At 41.6% G+C, this 18,639-nt stretch overlaps 1 protein-coding gene across 5 annotated transcripts in view; it reads right to left on the reverse strand.

Annotated features, from left to right (window-relative positions):
- Positions 1-18,639, reverse strand: part of LOC105492663 (calcium voltage-gated channel auxiliary subunit beta 4) — a 264,780-nt gene that overhangs the window by 77,062 nt on the left and 169,079 nt on the right. The gene's annotated exons all lie outside the window — the stretch shown is intronic.

The raw sequence follows: 18,639 nt of genomic DNA on the forward strand, positions 1-18,639 counted from the left end.
ATGGGCATTTGGGTTGGTTCCATGTCTTTGCTATTGTAAATGGTGCTGCAATAAACATACATGTGCATGTGTCTTTAATAGTAGAATGATTTATTTATTTATTTATTTTGGGGGGGCTATATATACCCAGCAATGGGATTGCTGGGTCAAATGGTATTTCTGGTTCTAGATCCTTGAGGAATCACCATACTGTCTTCCACAATGGTTGAACTAGTTTACATTCCCACCAATGGTGTAAAAGCGTTCCTCTTTCTCCACAGCCTCGCCAGCATCTATTGTTTCCTGACTTTTTAATAGTCGCCATTCTGACTGGTATGAGATGGTATCTCACTGTGGTTTTGACTTGCATCTCTCTGATGACCAGTGATGTTATGCTTTTTTATTCATATGTTTGTGGGCCACGTAAATGTCTCCTTCTGAGAAGTGCCTGTTCATATCCTTTGCCCACTTTTTCATGGGGTTGTTTTTTTCTGGTAAATATGTTTAAGTTCCTTGTAAATTCTGGATATTAGCCCTCTGTCAGATGGGTAGATTGCAACAATTTTCTCCCATTCTGTAGGTTGCCTGTTCACTCTGATGATAGTTTCTTTTGCTGTGCAGAAGCTCTTTAGTTAGATCTCATTTGTCAATTTTTACTTTTGTTGCAACTGTTTTTGGTGTGTTTGTCATGAAGTTTTTGCCCATGCCTATGTCCTGAATGGAATTGCCTAGGTTTTCTTCTACGGTTTTTATGGTATGGCCATTTTCACAATATTGATTCTTCCTATATATGAGGATGGAATTTTTTCCATTTGTTTGTGTTCTGTCTTATTTCCTTAAGCAGTAGTTTGTAGTTCTCCTTGAAGAGGTTCTTCACATCCCTTGTTAGCTGTATTCCTAGGTATTTTATTCTCTTTGCAGTGATTGTGAATGGGAGTTCATTCATGATTTGGCTCTCTGCTTGCCTATTGTTGGTGTAAAGGAATGCCTGTGATTTCTGCACACTGATTTTGTATCCCGAGACTTTGCTGAAGTGCTTATCAGTTCGAGGAGTTTTGGGGCTGAGGTGATGGGGTTTTCTACATATTAAATCAAGCTGTCTGTGAACAGACACAACTTGACTTCCCCTCTTCCTATTTGAATACCCTTTCTTTCTCTTGCCTGATTGCCCTGGCCAGAACTTCAAATACTATGTTGAATAAGAGTGGTAAGAGGGGGCATCCTTGTCTTGTACTGGTTTTCAAAGGGAATACTTACAGCTTTTGTCCATTCAGTGTGATATTGGCTGTGGGTTTGTTATAAATAGCTCTTATGATTTTGAGATGTGTTCCGTCAATGACTTGCGTATGTTGAACCAGCCTTGCATCCCAGGGATGAAGCCAACTTGATCATGGTGGATAAATTTTTTAATGTGCTGCTGGATTTGGTTTGCCAGTATTTTATTGAGGATTTTCACATTGATGTTCATCAGGGGTATTGGCCTGAAGTTTTCTTTTTTTGTTATACTTCTTCCTGGTTTTGGTATCAGGATAATGCTGGCTTCATAAAATGAGTTAGGGAAGAGTCCCTCTTTTTCGATTGTTTGGAATAGTTTCAGAAGAAATGGTACCAGCTCTTCCTTGTATTTCTAGTAGAATTCAGCTGTGAATCTGTCTGGTCCTGGGCTTTTTTTGGTAGGCTATTCATTACTCAGTTTCAGAGCTTGTTGTTGGTCTATTCAGGGATTTGACCTCTTCCTGGTTTAATCTTGGTAGGGTGTATGCGTCCAGGAATTCATCCATTTCTTCTAGATTTTCTAGTTTATTTGTGTAGAGGTGATTATAGTATTCTCTGATGGTAGTTTGTATTTCTTGGGGTCAGTGGGGATATCCCCTTTATCATTTTTTATTGTGCCTATTTGATTCTTCTCTCTCTTTTTCTTTATTAGTCTAGCTAGCAGTTTATTTGTTAATTTTTTCAAAAAACCAGCTCCTGGATTCGGTGATTTTTTGGAGGGTTTTTCATGCCTCTATTTCTTTCAACTCTTCTCTGATCTCTGTTATTTCTCACCTTCTACTAGCTTCTGGATTAGCTTGCTCTTGCCTCTCTAGCTCTTTTAATTGTGATGTTAGGGTGTTGATGTGAGATCTTTCTAGCTTTCTGATATGGACATTTAGTGCTATACATTTCCCTCTTAACACTGCTTTAGCTGTGTCCCAGAGATTCTAGTATGTTGTCTCTTTGTTCTCATTGGTTTCAAAGTTGGTGGCACAGGAAGCAGGACCCATTTAACAAAGCACTTTGTCCCTTGGCGGAGAGGGTGTGCTTTGCTGGGGGAAACCCACTCATCTGGGCTGCCCGGGTTCCTCAGAACTACCAGGAGGAGAGGCTAAGTCTGCTGGTCCACAAAGACTGTGGTCACCCCTCCCCCTAGGGGCTCAGGCCCAGGGAGATCCGGATTCTGTCCCTAAACCTCTGTCTGGAGTTATTAGAGCTCCTGCAGGGAAGCTCCACCCAATGAGGAAGGACGGGTCAGGGTTAGGTCTGAAGAGGCACTGGCCGCAAACTACCACAGCTGGTGTGTTGGATTGTGGGGACAAGTCTTGGGACCAAGCCGTCCAGCCTCCCTGGCTCCAGCAGGGGAAAAGTGCAGCTTGGAGCTATAGAAATGGGTGCCGCCCTTCCCCCGTACAGGGAGCTCAGCATGTTAGGCAGTTGTGAGTCCCAATGCAGGCTGCTGTCCCTCCCGCAAGGAGCTCAAACAGCTTAGATAGCAGGCAGCCACAGCTGGTGCTGGCTGCCCCTCCCCCGTGAGGGTTCCCTAGGCTTAAGCAGACTCCAGCTGAGAGGCTGCAAGAATGTGCAGGTGGCCGGGCGGTGGCTCCCGCCTGGAATCCCAGCACTTTGGGAGGCTGAGGCAGGTGGATCGCCTGAGGTCAGGAGTTCGAGACCAGCCTGGCCAACATAGTGAAACCCCATCTCTACTAAAAAATACAAAAAATTAGCTGAGCATGGTGGCAGGTGCCTGTAATCCCAGCTACTCAGGAAACTGAGGCAGGAGAATCTCTTGAACCTGAGAGGCAGAGGTTGCAGTGAGCTGAGATTGCCCCATTGCACTCCAGCTTGGGCAACAAGAGTGAAGCTCCGTCTCAAAAAAAAAAAAAAAAAAAAAGAATGTACACATTCTGGGGTTGAGACGCTGGGCCCTGGTGGCTCGAGTGGTGAGTGGGATCTTCTGATCCATGGGCTGCACAGTTACGTGGAAAAAGCACAGTTTCTCCCGGGGGATAGTGCACTCACTCGCCACCTCCCTTGGCCGGGGGGTGGGGGTTCCCCGACCCTGTGGCTCTCAGCCGGGCGGCCGCACCACACTGTTCTTCCTTCTCTCCTGGTCACACCAGCCCTCTAGTCAACTTTGATGAGAGAACCTGGATACCCTGGTTGCCAGTGAAGGATTCACATGCTTATTATGGGTTTTTTCCATGGGAGCCTCTAAAAGCCGCTGCTTCTAATCAGCCATCTTGGTCCCGCCTCATTCCTGGATCCTTTCTCGAGGTTTTCAGGCCTCTTTAAATGATTATATACTGTTATCTCCTTTTTAAAGCATAAAATTAGAGACTTAGGTCCTCTTGTGCATGATTTCCTGATAAAACCCCTCTCTTTGTTACAGAGAAAACAAATACATGAGATATCAAAAAAGATATAAATTGCACCAGTTTACTCTGTATTTATACAAACACTTGGAAGAATGAAAGTGCTTGAGGCATAAAATTACTCATGTCTATTTTAAAAGGTTTCCATTTGTGAAAAAAAAAGAGAGAATGTCTTATAGTGAAAGTATCACCCATTTTAAAATAGTCGACTAAAAAATGTTAAATCTTATCTTGATTACAAATTGCTGAAAGGAAGGAATTATGCATATTTATATTGATATAAAGACTGTGAAGTACTTAATGATCACTCACACAGAAAGCCAAAATATTGAAACTACGTACAATACCTGACTGCAGAGCCACAAGAGGAAACATCAGACTACTATTCTGGTGCAAAGCAAAGCTTTTTAAACTATGGGTTTAGAACAGTGGTTCCCAGCTGGAGGCAATTTTGTTTCCCCAAGGGACATTCACAATGTCCAGAGACATTTTTCATTCTCACAGTTGGGAGGAGGAGTTGGTACTGACATCTGGTGGGTAGAAGCCAGGAATGGTACAAAACATCCTACAATGCACAGCACAGGTCTCCCTGACCAATCATTATCTGGTCAGAAATGTCAGTGGTGCCAAAGTTCAGACACTGGTATAGAACCACTAGATCTCCTTAACATGCAGTTTGTTTTCTCAAAATTAAATGGATATATTTAGAAACATGGTTGTGTTTTTCTCATTAACAAGAAACTATTTACCAACCAAACAAATATAGCTTTCCTTTAAAACAAATGCTTAAATAAGAAGACAGCTAGGATGTGGGGGTATTAGTACAATGTTAAACAATATGTATGAGCTGAGTTTGGGTCATATGCCCCTTGAATATCATATCCCTGCTATGAAAGAATGAAATCATAATGGATGAAAAGATGACTGCCAATTTGGAAGGCATTGGGAAAACTCAAGCAAAACCTGTTTGGCTTTCAGTATAATCGCTGTATAAGACAGGTTCTGGAGTATAAGGAATATAAAACGAACACCTGGAAGGACTCTGAGGTGAGCTCAGGTCTGGAGATGTGGGTTAATAAAGCATACTGCCACACAGCATTGTGGACTAAATAAGGCAATCCACATAAAGAGCTCAGCCCAGGGCAAACCCAGTAAATGTTCAAAAATATATTTGCTACAATGAGGAGGAGGATGATGAATACCAAATACATACAAGAAGATTTCTGTCCAGGCACAGTGGCTCACACCTGTAATCTCAGCACTCTGGGAGGCTGAGGCAGGTGGATCACCTGAGGTCAGGAGTTCGAGACCAGCCTGGCCAACATAGTGAAACCCTGTCTCTACTAAAAATACAAAATTAGCCAGGCATGGTGGCAGGTGCCTGTAATCCCAACTACTTGGGAGGCTGAGGCAGAAGAATCACTTGAACCCAGGATGTGGAAGTTGCAGTGAGCTGAGATCGTACCACTGCACTCCAGCCTGGGCGATAGAGTGAGACTCCGTCTCAAAAAAAAAAAAAAAAAAAAAAGAACATTTCTGGAAATGAACACTGTAGTTTACCCCTAAACTTCTCGCCTCCATATGCTTTGGCTATGCACTGCTAGAAAGGCATTAAGGAGAAAGTTGGCTGGAAACCCCAATGCACTGACAACTTAAGGAGGTCTTTTGTCTTATCTCCCCCTCTCAATATGGCAGAAACAAATGTTTTGAAACAAAAGTGAAAAGGGCTGGGGGGAAAAGGGTGCTACCGAGTTCCACATTAAGATACAACAGCCACCCTCAACCATATGTACTGGTTTGTTATCTGCCAAAATATGTAGTTGGCCATTATGAAGGCATTGCCCATGCTTTCAAGTCACCACAAAGCATATATTAATATTTATTTTTTCATTACAGTAGTCATTCAGCATTGATTGAAGTCTGTTATATCATCTGCTCAGTCAATAAGTATGTACTAAGCATTCAACTACAGGTAGGACACCAGGGGAGTTGCAAAGATCTGTACAACATTGTCTTTCCTCCCAAATTGCTTACAATCATGTAAAAAGAACGGTTAATCTGTGGTTAGCAAGAGACAAATCTGGGTGGCTCTGGAGACTCATTTCCTTCCCTCATTTGCTAGCTTAGCAGAAAGCTGGCTCAGCTAAACAAATGAACAAAAAAAATAGGCTGATACCAACCACTGGGCTCCAGGGGCTTTCCCTCTCCAGTAAGGGCACTTCCCTGATCAGAGAGCCTCCACAGTTACATAAGCACATAGATGCTCCCTGCCTACTGACCCTATAAATAGTACAGCATTAGCTACCAGAGCTGTGGCTATGGTGCATACAGATATCCATGCCTAGCCTAGGATGCAGGTTGAGAGTTCAAGGGATTGTGTGCGCACTGCTACATGGCTGCTTATGAATTCTCCTCCAAATCAAACCTACATTATATCTGCACTGTGTAGCATTAGCACTGCATGCAAGCAAACCCTTGCACATAGGCAGAACTGACAAAGGCAGCACGTCCAGAGATGCAGATATCATGTTCACTATATCAACATTCCGACTTCATACAGATTTTATAAAATTTTAAATGTTTCCATTTGTATAGTACAAATGTGGATAATCATTCACTGAAAGTTTTCCTAAATCAAAAGGCATGTAGGAGGGCTGAATGAATCTCTGTTCCCTGAAGTTCTGTAAGATATGGAAGGTGTGATTTCACCCAGAGCCAACCATAGGGGCAAGCTCTCTTTAGGATTGAGCCTTGAACCTTGACCAGGGGAGCCTCAGGAGGTGTGCTTGAAAGGAGAGATCATGTTCAGTTCTACATTGACCTGGGGCTATACTAAGTTAGGCTTTCTGGGAATTCTCTCTAATGGTCCAAGTTTTGCCAAAGAGAGATGGTCTGAAATGCATGAGGATTGTCTTCTCTTCTGCTTTTACTTTTCTTTTCTTTGAGTGAGACCTTGTCTCACTCATTCACCCAGGCTGGAGTACTGTGGCACAATCATAGCTCACCGCAGCCTCATATTCCTGGGCTCAAGTGATCCCCCGGCCTTGGCCTCCCAGAATGTTGGGATTACAGATGTGAGCCACCACGCCCAGCCTGTATGAGGATTCTGAAGGCAAAACATGCTTTCCAAGCTACAGGCAGGCTTATATCCCTCATTACAGCCATCACCACCCATGCCAGTCACCTCCAGGGTGAGATTATCAAGGCAAGAGAGGTCTAAGATGCAAAATGTAAGAAGGCACTCCCACCTCACTCTTAAGGGGGCATTCCCCCTCAGGATCCTTCCTGCAAGTACAGGTTGTGGCTTGAATAGTCCAGAGAGGGAGCGCCTCCTCAAATGTCTACCTTAGGCTCCTCACTGCCTCACCATACTCTCAGCCCTGTTCACCTCTCATTATTTTCCTCCCTCCCACCTTGACACCCCCCTTAATTTGTACATCATTCCTCCATGTACACTTTTAAGAACTAGGATCTAGCCATGCCTAAAGAAATCATTAAGACCAGATCTACCTTAAAAGAGGTACAACTTAAGTGCAAGTTTGGAAAACAAACAACAAAACCTGAATTATTTCCTCACACAAAAACTAGAATACATCTTGGAAAGTTCAGACAAAACTCAATTCCTAAATAGCTCATTTTTCTTCCTATCCATGACAACCACAAAAGCCAGCTATAAAGCCATTTGACAATGGTTGTGATTTCCAAGTTAAATGCCTTACATTTAGCTCATCCTATATGTTTGTTAATCCTATTATGGCAACCCAATAAGTGTAACACCAATTTAGAAATTATTAGAATGTGTTTTTCCTTTGTAAATAGAAATAGAACAACTTCTTTTTCTATTGTAATAGAAATAGAACAACTATAAAATGATTTCATTTTATGTTTATTTTTTACTTTACCAGTCTAGCAACTTTTCTTCTTCTTTTTTTTTTTTTTTTTTTTTTTTTTTTGAGACAGGGTCTTGCTTTGTTGTTCACGATGAGGTACAGTGGTATAATCTTGGCTCACTGCGACCTCGACCTCTTGGGCTCAAGTGATCCTCTTGCCTCAGTCTCTTGAGTAGCTGGGACTACAAGCACGTGCCACCACATCTGGTTCATTTTTGCACGTTTTTTTTTTTTTTTTTTTTGTAGAGACAGGGTCTTGCTATGTTACCCTGGCTAGTCCTGGCCTCAAGCAATCCTCCCACCTTGTCCTCCCAAAGTGCTGGGGTTACAGGCATGACCACCATGCCAGGCCCAGTCTACAGTCTTTGTAGTTACCTCAGCATGTATCAGTCTAATGTAATTTGTAATTTGGTTCTCTCTTTACCAAAGAAGAATTTCTCTCTAAACATGCAACCATGCTTTGTGATCAGGATCACAACTGACAAGTAAGACAGAGCTAAGTGGCAAGGTTATAATGCATCTTCGGGATTTTGAGAGCTGCCTTAGAATCCTTAGCTTTTCCCATCTTAAAACCTACTTGAGTTCGGGCGCAGTGATTCACGCCTGTAATCCCAGCACTTTGGGAGGCCAAAGCGGGCGGATCACGAGGTCAGAAGATCGAGACCATCCTGGCTAACACAGTGAAACCCCGTCTCCACTAAAAATACAAAAAGAAATTAGCCAGGCACGGCGGCGGGCGCCTGTAGTCCCAGCTACCAGAGAGGCCGAGGCAGGAGAATGGCGTGAACCTGGGAGGCGGAGCTTGTAGTGAGCCAAGATGGCGCTACTGCACTCCAGCCTGGGCGACAGAGCGAGACTCTGTCTCAAAAAAAAAAAAAAAAAAAAAAAACCTTACTTGATTGGTTTAGGAATTTGAAAGCTTCACAAACATCATCCCATGAAAACAAGCCATAATTTCATCATCTAAAAAATGATGACAGCTGCAAATGCCAAATAATGAATATCAAATGGTGAACCTTGGTTTAAAACAACACGAATGGTAGCAGATGAGCCACACTAATCTAGTCATGCATCGCTGACTTTTCTTCATCTAAGAGTTTATTACTTACCTATTGCTGCTGTAAGAATGACCACAGACTTAATGGCTTAAGCCAACACAAGTTTAATATTTTATAGTTCTGGATATCAGAAGTCCAAAATGGATCTCGCTGTCCTAAAATCAAGGTGCCGGCAGGACTGTGTTCCTTCTGGAGGCTCTAAGGGAGGAGCTGTTTCCTGGCCTTTTCTGGCTTCTAAAGCCAGCCACCTCCCTTGGCTCATATGCCCCTTCCTCCATATTTGATATGGTTTGGCTCCGTTTCCCTACCCAAATTTCATGTTGAATTGTAATTCCCAGTGTTGGGGGAAGGTTCTGGTGGAGGGTGATTGGATTATGGGGCTGATTTTTCCCTTGCTGTTCTCGTGAGTTCTCACTAGATCTGGTTGTTGAAAAGCGTGTGGCACTTCCACCTTTGCTCTCTCTCTCCTGCTCCGCCATGGTTAAGATGTGCCTGCTTCCCCTTCACCTTCTGCCATGAGTCTAAGTTTCCTGAGGCCTCCCAGCCATGCTTCCTGTAGGCCTTCAGAACTGTGAGTCAATTAAACCTCTTTTCTTCATAAATTACCCAGTCTCTGGTAGTTCTTTATAGCAGTGTGAGAATGGACTAATACAATATTCAGAAAAGTAATGTCAGACTGATTCATCCTCACAATGCCATCTCTCTTGTTTTTTCTCTTCTGTCTCCCTCTTCCACTCACAAGAACCCAGGTGATTACATAAGACTCACCAGGATAATAATGTACAATCTTCCCATCTCAAGGTCAGCTGATAAGTAACTTTACCTTTTTATTTATTTTATTTTTTGAGATGGAGGTCTCCCTCTATTGCCCAGTTGGAGTCAATGATGTGATTACAGCTCATTGCAGCCTCATCCTCCTGGGCTCAAGGGATCTTCTCACCTCTGCATCCTGAGTAGCTGGGACTATAGGTGTGTGCTGCCATGGCTAGCTAATTTTATAATTTTTTGTAGGGATGGGGTCTTGCTGTGTTGCCCAGGCTGGTCTCAAACTCCTGGCCTCAAGTGATCCTTCTGGCTCCACCTCCCAAAGTGCTGGGATTAAAAGTGTGAACTATGATACCCAGTTAATAAGCAACTTTAACTCCCCTTTGTCATGAAACCCAACATATTCACAGATTCCAGGGATTAGTATGTGGACATCTTTGGGCAGCCATTGTTCTGCCCAGCATGAGGAGTTTAGATGAAATCTGCCCTGTGTGAGGCAGGGGCTTATATGATTCATGACATTTCCGGTGTCAGACCTTTGGCATGTATAGTCTGGAGTTTTCTGACAATCAGAACTTTCCAAAAGATATTTACCAAGACAGTTGTAGTTTGTGGACTCCAGCAACTGGTAAAAATCACAAATCCTGTTTTCATTCTATTATTTTTTAGACCTTTTGAATTGTGCAAGTCAGTTTCATAAAATATTGAGTTGATTCCTAAAAGACCAAATGTAGTCAATACCCAGGGTTTGTTGATTTTGCCTACAGCAAAATAACCTCAAGTTGGAATCTCTCCACATGCATATTTGTGAATCTATGAGGATTGCCAGCTTGTCTTAAGGAACTGTGTTCAGTCCCTGCCCAGCTGTGCAATGCCCAGAACTCTGAAGAAACAGCAAGGCTGGGCTCATTGCGGACCTGTCTGAATGGGTGTGAGACAACAGGTGGAACCATGGTGAAACAGACAGCGCAAGAAAGTATTTCAGGTAAGCATTATTTTAAGAAATAATAACAACTATGCTGAACCAAACAAAAGCAACTGCAGGTCAGTTAGCCTCCAGGCTATGTGGTGGCTCCTCCTCCTAGCTATTGCTTCTATTCTGAAACTGGCTCCAACACCTAAACTCCTGAGGACTCCACTACTTTGCTTTTAGACCTCACCTCATTTGCCCTCTCAATTCCATAGGACAGGCTATCCTTAAACACTCTGCCATCCCATCTTGGTCTTTCTTTATGTACTGGATCTCTCACCTACTAGCTTGGCTTTCAACACATTGCTGTCTAGACCTGAACTTCTGTGCTTTGCTCCCCAGTCTTGACAGCAGGCCCATGACCCTGTGTGGCCCCTTGCTATATGCACATGGCTTGCTCTTGTAGCAGCTAGGTGCAGGGAGCCGGAGGAAGCCTGGTTGGAGGCCCAGATGGCATCTAGCTGACATTCCATTCTTCAAGTACAAAATACCAGTCTTGGCCAGACAATTTCAGACTGACCTACAGAATTCTAATGGGAAATATTTTTGCTAAGCATCAGCCAATAACATCTCATTTACAAAATGGAAGAAGAACCATAAGACTATGGCAACTTATGGAAGAAGAACCATAAGGCTAAGGAAACTTGGATTCTATTCCCAACCCTCTTGCAGATTGGCTGGGTAACCCTAGGAAAGTTCCTCACCTCTAAAAAATTGATCTGTTTCCTCATGAGTAAAATGTGTAAGACTGGGAAATTGTTTCCTGATTTCATGGACCCAACACTAAGTAAAGTAAAATTAAAGCAAGGTAATACTTTCACATACTCAGGCAGTATGTTATAATTCTGTAATTTCTAGTAATTCTCCATGAGTTTCCATCTCCTCTCCATTCAGAGGGACTGGTTTTTAAATGTGACTCTATGATACATTATATACATACAGAGATACATAGATACATGCATACATACATGCACACATACATATGTGTGTGTAATCTATTCTGAAATCTCTTTAAGTAGATTATGGATAATTGATTCTGGAATCTCTTCGATTGCAGCTATTACTACTATATAATTTATATTGCTACTATACAATATAATTTGTATTATATATATATAATAATATATGGAGGGATCTTCTCACCTTTGCATACTGAGTAGCTGGGACTATAGGTGTGTGCCATCATGCCTGCTGTAGTATATACATATAATTGCATCATATAATATGTATATATTACACCACCACAGAGAAAAGTTGTAACATGATGGAGGTGAATTACTTAAATTAGGAATCCCTAGGAAACATTCTCAATCCCTGGATGAATAAGAGAAGTTCTGGAATATATTTACTTTAGAAAGTTATAGGAAGTTTCAGAACAGATTCTACTTTCTGGAATGCCAGACTGGCATTATTTCAACATAGGGTGTTTATAACACATATGATATCTGTTTTTCATCCTTCAGAATTCCAAGGCAACTCCTTTTTGGAAGAGAGTTGAGGTATGGTAAGGATAGGTACCCTTTACACATTGTGACAATGATTCTATTGTTTCTTTTTCTATTGTTTCTTCATGCAATGCCTCCAGATAAAACTTTCTGACCTATTTAAACAGAGCTGATAATTCCATTCTTATCACCTCTATTATGAAATGGATCACATTTTTATTGTACTTAATTGTTTATTCCTCTGCCTCTCCCACTTATCTGTGATCTCTTTAAGAATATTCACTGGATTTTATTCCTCTTTGTATCCCCAGCACCCACTGGAGTACCTGGCACACAAAAGCCATTCAACAGTGGTTAGTGAACAAATGACTTAATTAATTGTTAAGAAAAGTTACCTGCACTCTAAGCTACTTGAAGCATTTCTATTATTTTCTGATTTTATAGCAGAGAATGAGCAGTAGAAGAATACAGCTATTAGCTAACACATTTTCTATTATTTGGTAGTCACATATCAGAAATAATTCCTTTATATTTGGATGATGTACGTCCCAATTTCATTTGAACATTTGAAACAATTTCTGAGCGTCCTTTAAAAGTAAGGTTCTGGCCGGGCGGGGTGGCTCACACCTGTAATCCCAGCACTTTGGGAGGCCGAGGCGGGCGGATCACGAGGTCAGGAGATTGAGACCATCCTGGCTAACATGGTGAAACCCCGTCTCTACTAAAAAATACAGAAAATTAGCCAGGCGTGGTGGTTGGCACCTGTAGTCCCAGCTATTCGGGAGGCTGAGGCAGGAGAATGGCATGAACCCGGGAGGCAGAGCTTGCAGTGAGCCGAGATCGTACCACTGCACTCCAGCCTGGGGAACAGAGTGAGACTCCGTTTCAAAAAAAAAAAAAAGTAAGGTCCTAAAGTTGAAGTACCACGATTTTGAAACTGTCTTTCTATGGGTACCAAACCTACAGAGCTGCATTTAAAATCCTATCAAGTTAATGTTTTTGCTGATGAATGAATTACATATGTCACTTATAGGAAAACATCTATCAGTTTGGAATCAAGTACATTAGCAATCCATGGTACCTGGAAGAGTATTCAATTTTGTTTGGCAACTGTGCCTATTTCTTCTGAATTCAAAGGAGCAGGGTGGATAGGTTGTTTGTAGGATTTGCGAACATCCAAATTTAAGAACAGAAAAGAGGAACAGGGAGGGGGTGGGGAGGCTAGGGTGGAATTCCAGGGGAGGGACCTTAGAGGCTGGTGTAGCAGGCAATAGCAAGGTGGTTGAGAAGGGTAACATTTGGAACATACTGTGAAGAGAGGACTGACAGGATTTGCTGATGGATTGGATGTAGGATGTGAGAAAGAGAGTTAAACCTGAATCCAAGGTGTCTGACCCAAGCAGCTGGAAGAATCGAGATACCACTTGCTGGGATGGGAAAGACCACAGGAAAAGCAGGTAAACCCAGATCTGGACATGATTCATTTGTTTGCCTATTATGCAACCAAATGGAGATATTGAGTAGGCAGCTGGAATTCAGGAGATAGGTTAGGGCCAAAGTTATAGTTTGGGAGGAACATTAGAATACATTGGATATTTAAAGCCTCAAGGATGGATGAGATAAATAAAAGAATGTATACAGATAGAAAGAGAAGACATTGAAGTATTGAGTGCTGGGTCTCCAAAATCTAGCAGTCAGAAGATGAGGAATCAGTATAGGTATCTGAGAACTAGTTGCCAAAAAAGCCAGAGGAAAACCAAGAGTGTGTGTAGCCTTGAAGACAAGTGAAGAAAAGTAAAGAAGAATGATCAGTTGTCTCAAATACTACTCATAAGGCAAGCAAGGTCATGGGCCACAGCAATATGGAAGTCACTGGCAACCCTGACAAGAACAGTTTCACCAGATTATGGGGGCAAAAGCTTGATTGGAGTGGACTCAATAAAGGGTGAAGAGACGTAGAAGGCAGGGAGTAGAAAAACTCTGAAATGGAATTTTGCTATAAAAAGCAGAGTCTCTTAAATGAAGGTCCCCAAAAAATCTATGGATAGAATTCAGAGAGCTCAGGGATTTTGATGGAAAAAAAATTACATCTTTATTTTGACTCCTCCCTGATGTAGCATTTTCTTCAACTAATAATATAATAGCAGCATCTCTTACTTCGTAGCCTACAGAAACTGTGGATATTTTCATATTACATTATAGTTGTTACAAACATCTCAAAACATCATGCTCATTACTATTTCAAATGTACAGTAATTACTGTACCCATCACTAGGTTTCGTGTGACTGTGCTCTTCTGCTCTACAAGTGCTCTGATAGAAGGAAGCTTCTTATACTGAAGAGTGACAGGTTTTGGAATCAGAGACCTTGATTTAAATCCTTGACTGCTACTTACTAACTTTGCCTTTGGGTGTCTAATTCTCTAAGCCTCAGTTTCTTCATTTGTAACATGCTACCATATCACAACAGTGGAAAGTTATTTTGATCAGTATATTCCAATATCCTGTGTTTCTTTTTTAGTCTTATGTTTCACTTTAAGCACTTTAAAACACTATTCTGAGAAGGCGTCCATGGCTTCACCAGACCATTGAAGGTCTTCATGGCACAAAAAAGTTAGGAATTTTTTTGGAAATGTTTCTGAAAATGTAAGACAGAAATGGATAGGAGAAGGAGAAAGAAACATCCACAGAGGATTTTCGAACATGAGAGAAATAAAAGAATATTTGTATTGCAGATGAGAGTGATTCAGTAGAGAGAAGGGAAATTGGTGATGCAGGAGTAGGGAAAACTGCTAAAGCATTGCTCTTGAGTAGGCACAAGGAGATGAATCTAAAACAGGAGGGGAGAGGCTGGGCTAAGATAGGTATGTGGGCCATTCGTGCAGTTATAGGAGAGAAGGCAGAGAATATGGGCAGAGCCACTCGCTGGGAACATGTGGTGGAAAGACCCTATGTGGACTCTATTCTGATTGCTCCCATAATAAGAAGCAAGGTCATCAGCTGAGAGTGAGGACGGGGGAAGAGGTGCTGGAGTTTGGGGAAAGAGCAGAAGGTATGAATGAATTGGTTGTCTAGAAAAGCAGGACAGTGAATGGACTGGTGAGGGGTAACACAACTGGTGACTGGAAACTCACTTGAGATGAATGATCACGAGCTGCAGGTGAGTCAGCGCGACTGTGTGCTTCACCCAAGTCTTATCCAGCTGCAGCGACGCAGGTGCTGAGTAGGCGGAGGGTTGGATGTAACCACAGTTGTGCAAGTGAAGACAAAGCAAGAGAACAGCAAGACTGCAAAGAGCGGCTGATGGGCTGGAAAATAAAAAGCTCTGGCACAGTAGTGGTGAGCTTGATCAAACAGATTTATTTCTGCTTTTTGCTTTTCCCCTCACTCCTGCTTTCTTGAGAGTCAAACATAAGAAAAAGGAAAATCTCTGGGCAGGCAGCAACAGAAACAGAAAGGCCACAGAATGGAGAGGCAGGAAGGGGCTGTGAGTAAGCACAAGCTGGAGCTGGGTATGAGGCAGCAGAAGCAGCAGCAGACTTGGTTATGTGAAGGGCTGCACATCAGAGAGAAGCTCCATCAGCTCCGGCTGCTCAGGGCATGGCGGAGAATCTGGTTCCTGAGGCTGCTTTGAATTCTAAGTATGAACAGCTACCTGTTTCTATTAAAGAGTATAAAAGCAAATGATAGCCATATATTGCCTAATTTTAAGAGAATACCTTTCTATTACTGAATGACTGTCGACTTACAAACACGAGCTTTTGACCAGTTTGATGCTCCCTTTTACAGCACTTTCTACACTTTGTGTTAAATTGTAGATACTTGAATATTAAATAGAAGTGTCTGAATAACTCTAATGTAACAGAACCAAAAGCAGACCCAAGGAGGCAAGGACCATGCCTCATTTATTCCTGTGCCTCCTAGGACATCCCTTTGTGTTTGGTAGGCAGTCCATGAAGGGACGGGTGTGATAACTCTCAAGGGATTATGCCCTGATTGTATCTCACCAATTTCTACCTCCTTGGGAAACCGAGTTGCCCAAGTGGTCAGAAAGGTAGTTGCAAAATCAAGTTATGGATATGCAATCTCTGTGCTTCATTTGGTAAATAGTTCCAAACAAACAAACAAAAAGGCTGGGCGCAGTGACTTATGCTTTTAATTCTAGCACTTTGAGAGGCCAAGGCAGGCGCATCACTTTGAGCTCAGGAGTTTGGACCAGCCTGGGCAACATGTTGAAGTCCCGACTCTACAAAAATGCAAAAATTAGCAGGCCATGGTGGTATGTGCCAGTGGTCCCAGCTGAGGCTGGATAATTGCTTGAACTTGGGAGGCAGAGGTTGCAATGAGCTGAGATTGTGCTACTGCACTCCAGCCCCGATGACAGAGTGAGACCCTGTCTCAAAAACAAAAAAAAAAAACATAATGCAGATGGACTCACTCACTATACTGTCTGAACTCAACAAATAGTTCTTCACTTTCTGCCTCTTTTCAGCAAGCTGGCTGTGGTCTCTAACTCCTGGGGATTCTGCTGAAGATATTGCATTCCAACCCAGAATTTTGGCTACCTACTGTCATTCCATCTAAAGGCTGAAAAGCCATCACAGTGCTTACATAATTCTACTCAGTCCTCCTACTCAGGGGGAAGCAAGGAGAAATGGAACCAAGAGGCGACAGTATCCTCTAACTTCCAGAAGATCAGGAAAAGTATCTGTAACTTCAAAAAAAAAAAAATCACTTAAATGAATACATTTCAAACATTTTTTTACTACCACTTACAGTAAGAAATTTTACCATATGACCCAGTAAATGTACACACATACATAAAACTAAAAGGTAAGATTCATAATCCTTACTATATGTAATGCTCTGATATTTTTCTATTCTTTTTTTTTTTTTTTTTTTTTTTTTTTTGAGACAGAGTCTTGCTCTGTAGCCCAGGCTGGAGTGCGGTGGCCGGATCTCAGCTCACTGCAAGCTCCGCCTCCCGGGTTCACGCCATTCTCCGGCCTCAGCCTCCCAAGTAGCTGGGACTACAGGCGCCCGCCACCTCGCCCGGCTAGTTTTTTGTATTTCTTAGTAGAGACGGGGTTTCACCGTGTTAGCCAGGATGGTCTCGATCTCCTGACCTCGTGATCCGCCCGTCTCGGCCTCCCAAAGTGCTGGGATTACAGGCTTGAGCCACTGCGCCCGGCAATATTTTTCTATTCTACTTTTACCTCATTTTTAAAAAACTCTGGTTATAATATACCAGAAGGTTTTAATGACCCACAAATGGGCTATAACCTGCAGTTTGAAATCATTAGCCTATGTGAATTAGAAAACAAAAGATATCATTGTCTTTGTTCTGTAATAGCATACAAAATTTATCAACATGGAAAATAAATCTCCATAGTGGAAAGGAAGGGGCAACAGTTATCATTATTTGCAGATAATATGACCGTATACCTGGGAATTCCAAGAGCATCGACTAAAAAACTGATTAAGAATTGCATATATTGATTACTACATTAATATGTTAAAACTAATAGTTTCCCTTTATCCAACTAATAACCTGACAGAGGACAAAGAGAAAAAACAGCAACCATTTAGGATAAAAACAAAATAAGTAGAATACTTAGGGAGAAATTTCCAGGCTCTATATGAAGAAAAACAAATCTCCCCTGATAATCATAAAATAATTGAATAGAAGGTCATGCTTTGTTCTAGGGTGAGAGGACTCAGTATTATGAAGATATCATCTTTCCCATATTAAATTTAATATAATCATAATCAAAATACAAACAAGATTTGGGGAAATTTTTCACAAAATTATACACAGATTTATACAGAAAAATAAATTCGTGACAAAGACCAGGAAAACTGTCAGGAAAAAATAATTGAATGGGAGAACTAAGCCGCCAAACATCAAAATGTATTATAAAGCTGCAGTAATGGAAACAGTTTAGTATTAACCCAGCAACAGACAAAATAACCCTAAACAGAGTTCAGAGAAAGTTCTGCATGTCACATATAGGTGTTTTGAATATGGTAAATGAAGCTCTTCAAAACTGGAGTGGGACAAGGAGATGATAGATTAATGATAGATGTTGCAAAAGCTGGCTGGCTTTTGGGGCGAAAATGTTAGGGCGGATTCCTACTTTGTTATTCTCTTAAAGACTCTTAAAGGGTAAGAAAAGTAACCTAAAATAGTGTCAGAATACAGTATATAAAACTTTACATTTTTTTATATGGGGAGTATTAAAGCATGATCCAAATCCTTGAAGTCATAAAAATCATGAATGAATTTGTCAATATAAAATTTAACACACATGGCTGCACAAAGATAGTCGTGTAAGGATGTTATTTGCAATATTGGTTGTAATTGCAAAGCACTGAGAACTGCATACATGTTCATTAGTAGGGGACCTGGTGAAACAAATACTACGACACAACCCAGCAGAGGATTGCTAGGCAGAAATTGATAAGAATGGGGTAGATCTAGAAGTGATGATATGGAAATGTGTTAAAGGTAATATTGTTTAGTGAAAAGGCAAGGTTCCAGAACACTCTATATTCCTTTATTTTTTAAACCCATTTATTTTTACATATATATGTATATGTACATGCATATATTTACATACAGTATATATGTATGTAATATTTACATTAGAGTTCATTATGTAATATATGTAGCATAACACTCTCTATAATATTCTACAACATACATTTGCCCACTTAACAATACATCATGAAGATAAGAAGTGGTTGTTATCAACTACTTATGGGAATTAGAATGATGGGACTCAGTCGGGTGCGGTGGCTCATGCCTGTAATCCCAGCACTCTGGGAGGCCGAGGCGGGCAGATCACGAGGTCAGGAGATCAAGACCACCCTGGCTAACACGGTGAAACCTCGTCTCTAC

Source organism: Macaca nemestrina, chromosome 11, assembly GCF_043159975.1.
Source record: "Macaca nemestrina isolate mMacNem1 chromosome 11, mMacNem.hap1, whole genome shotgun sequence".
Taxonomy (NCBI): Eukaryota; Metazoa; Chordata; class Mammalia; order Primates; family Cercopithecidae; genus Macaca; species Macaca nemestrina.